The sequence below is a fragment of the Lathyrus oleraceus genome, chromosome 3 (genome assembly GCF_024323335.1).
Source record: "Lathyrus oleraceus cultivar Zhongwan6 chromosome 3, CAAS_Psat_ZW6_1.0, whole genome shotgun sequence".
Classification (NCBI taxonomy): Eukaryota; Viridiplantae; Streptophyta; class Magnoliopsida; order Fabales; family Fabaceae; genus Lathyrus; species Lathyrus oleraceus.
In genome coordinates this window covers 160,909,032-160,913,051 of record NC_066581.1, presented here as the reverse complement: position 1 = coordinate 160,913,051, position 4,020 = coordinate 160,909,032, and positions in this window count along the sequence as shown.

Sequence of the window (4,020 nt, the reverse complement as noted above, 5' to 3'; positions counted from 1 at the left end):
TTTTGCCCGAAAGCGAAGGTGTTGCTCTGAGGAGTTTGGCGCCATATTTTATCAACAGTACTCCAGCAGCAGTGCGATACGGGAGGAGATAAATTTTCGTCGGACAGAGATGGAAGTGAAGGTCGCGATCAGCGCGACGCAAGCCGTGGTTACCATCCAAGAATGGGTTTTGCCGGTCAGTGAAGATGATACTCTGAGGAGTTCAGCATCTGGATTTTGGAGCAACAGTATTTCCCAGTCATCAGTAGTGTCTGGTCGAGTTTTGTTTGATGTCCTGTCAACATCATCGTTCGATGTCCTGTAAACATCGCGTTTCCTCCCAGTCATCAGTAAGTGTCTGGTCGAGTTTTGTTTGATGTCCTGTCAACATCATCGTTCGATGTCCTGTAAACATCGCGTTATTTCCCAGTCATCAGTAAGTGCCTGGTCGAGTTTTGTTTGATGTCCTGTCAACATCATCGTTCGATGTCCTGTAAACATCGCGTTATTTCCCAGTCATCAGTAAGTGTCTGGTCGAGTTTTGTTTGGTGTCTGTCAACATCATTGTTCGATGTCCTGTAAACATCGCATTTTCTCCCAGTCATTGTTTAATGTCTGGTCGAGTCTTGTTTGGTGTCTGTCAACATCATTGTTCGATGTCCTGTAAACATCGCATTTTCTCCCAGTCATTGTTTAGTGTCTGGTCGAGTCTTGTTTGGTGTCAGTCAACATCATTGTTCGATGTCCTGTAAACATCGCATTTTCTCCCAGTCATCAGTAAGTGTCTGGTCGAGCTTTCTTTGGTGTCTGTAAACATCATCGTTCGATGTCCTGTAAACATCGAAATTTCTTCCCAGTCATCAGTCAGTGTCTGGTTGAAGGTGGTACTCTGAGGAGTTTAGCATCATGACGTCAGTTTAGCAATGTTCCCCAGTAGTGAGATATTGGAGGAAATGTTTCCGTCGGCCAGAGATGGAAATAATATCAGAAGACGTTACGCGAACAACGCGATTTTCTGGGGTTCAAATGGAGAAAAGGAGACACGAGGTGTTTTCTGGAGAATGGGGTTCATTATTCTGGCAAACAGGAGAGCGGGGTTCAAATGCAGTGATCCGAGGATCATTTGCGCATCAGAAAATTTCGGGGTTCAAGAAAAGCAAGAAAAATAAAAAGAAGGAAAGAGTAATAATCCCGAGCGGATGAGTGGTGATCAGGCCATGGTTATCCCTGTGTTACCATTTATTTTGGTATCCAGGTCGACGTTGTTTCGGTTATCAGGCCGACTTTCTCCGTCCAGACGGGTTCTTCTTTAGAAGATTGCTTCTTCGCCGATGCTGACAGGCGTTGTTAATTATTTCCCATCGGAGTGCAAATTGTTCGTCTGTTCTTGGTATTCAATCACTCTTCATCCTGATCATCTGAAAGCCGAGGCTATTCATATCGACAGGTTCACAGTGGATTGAATAGGGGCAGCTGTAACACCTCAAAATTTGCCCTCCTCTCTTGGGACTAGTTAATCATAGTGCATATCATTTTTAGGTCATTAGGCATTGCATATTGCATATCATGTGGTTACATTGTGCAAGCCATCCTCACAAGTCTTGATCAGGAGATGAGGAAGTGAAAATGCAAAGCTAGGGTTTATTGACTGATCATTAGCCATCTGAGGATTGGGCTATGGGTTAGGGTTTTGTGATTCTCAAAGGACAATGGTCTTCATCTTTATTGCAATGATTCATCATCATCATTATGGTTGGATTTCATCAAGTGTTGAAGCAGGATTCCTTGAGATTAGGGTTTTGACCTCTGGTCAACCCTAATCAGTTGCATTGGGCCAATCAGGGCATAATCAGGAGATGGGGTCTATGATGGAAATGGGGATCATCTTATGGTTTTATTGAGCTTATTGAGGCTAGGGTTTCACCCTTGAGCCATTTCATCAGAGAATTGGGGCTCAGTTGGATCAATGCATGGCCAAATTCATCTATCAGGTGAAAAAGTCAACTGTGGTCAACTGTACATGATTTAATGGATTTGGAGGAGGAAATGAGTTGGATACACTTCATTCATGGTGGAACAAGTGTATTTGACATTTCAAAGCTCAAGAATAAAGAAAATCAAGTCAGGACAAAAACTGCCAAAAATAGAAAGTGACTTGTAATGAAAGTTTCCAAAAATGGAAAGTTTTTGACCTCAAGGCCACGTGTACAAAAAAGCTTCAAATGAAAATTTGTTCAACATGAAAGTTGTAGATCTTGTTCTCACCTTTCCAAAAAGTCCAAGAACTTGAAAATCCCATGTATGGTTGGAAAGTTATGGCTCAGTGAATTTCAAAAATGACCCATAATCAGGAGGGCATAACTTCCACATGGATTGTCCAAATTGGGTGTTCTTTATATGTACAAACTCCATTTGACATGTACTTTCATGGTGCATAATTGGATTTCTTCAAAAATGGTCAATGCAAAAAGTCAAATTTCAACTGGACAGTTAAAATGGACCAGGGGCAAAATTGTCCAACTTGTGAAATAATTGGAATTTTTAAGTGGGGATTTTTGCTACACTTCATAAATGGTATTTGAAAGTTGTTGGAATCATCATAACATGCCTAGGCTTCATGGTTTGGAAATTGGCCATTGAAACGAAATTGCAAAAATGGACAAAGTGCCATCACATAGTGAAAATGAGAAATATGCATCCAATGAGAGTGAAACAAGTTGCAACAGCTCACACATGTCATTTTGAGAGTGTGTGAGCTGTCAATGAGCTGGCATTGGCTTATATGTGAAAGTACCATTTTGTCCTTAACTTAAAAATTAGCCATTTCACTAATCATTCCATTTGGCTAATTAGGTGGTTTAAGCTTGGATTAAGCAAGGGTATATATTCATAATCATCATCTAATCATAACAGAATTGCACACATCCCAAAATCAGATCAAAAAACTCTTCATTCTCTCAAATTCCTTCAAGAACACAAAACCTAAAAATTCATCAAACTTCTCCAAATCTTGATCAATCTTCGAATTTCTTTTTGCATCAATCTCCTTTCATCATCATCATCAACTGTTTGTGGAGTTAGGATTGGAAAAGGCTTTGAATCGTGACTGTCCAACATTGCATCATCTATGGCAAATCAAGATTGCAAGCACTAGGAGCTGTTATAATTGAACCTGGTTTTGTCATTCAATTGCTTGGACTTTCTACTGCATCTGTTTAAGGTCAAAACACGCGAAGAACCAGAAATTCACCACTGCCATTCCAGGTGTGCAATTTTTTGAATGTCACGATTTGGATAGTTATTGTATGCGTTTGGTAGAGCTTTTCGCGTAGAATGTAGTGATGCTTTTGGTTTTAGAAATGATGAACCGTAGGCTATGAAATCTGGAATTTAAGTTTCGAACCAAAACCCTAGGTTGATCGATTCAGGAGATAGAGGAACTGTTAGGTTAAATTAGGTTCATATTCATACTCTAGGTTAGAAGACGGTTCCGACGAGTATTAATTTGTTCATTTTGGTGGAAGTTCATGGATCATATGTTCTTGAGATGCCTGGGTTGAAGAAGACGAGTTTCTGGAAATTTTATGTGTTTGATCTTCATTTTCCGTTTGAATTTTCGAATACAGTGTTTACCGCCCCCGCCTTTAACTAATTACCATTGTGCCATTGGAACATTTAATTAATTATATTAATTCTAAAAAATTCTAAAAAATTCATAAACATGTTAAAAAGTTCATAAAAAATCATAGAAAAATCATAAAAATGTGTGGATTTTTCCTTTGACTTCCTTGTTGACTGTAGGATTTATTTGACCTATTGATTGAAGTTGTGTTTGGTAATATTTGTGTTTGCCCTAGGGTTCTTTAACATGTGCTACATTTTGATACCTTGTGCCAAATCCAATGTGAAATTCTCATGCTTACAAATAAATGTCTGAAAATTTTTGTGGTAAATGTGGACTGGTTGAGGCTTATTTCCATGTAAATTTCATGAGTTTTTGATACCTGATCATTGAGTTATTAATTTTGGAACTTAGGTGTG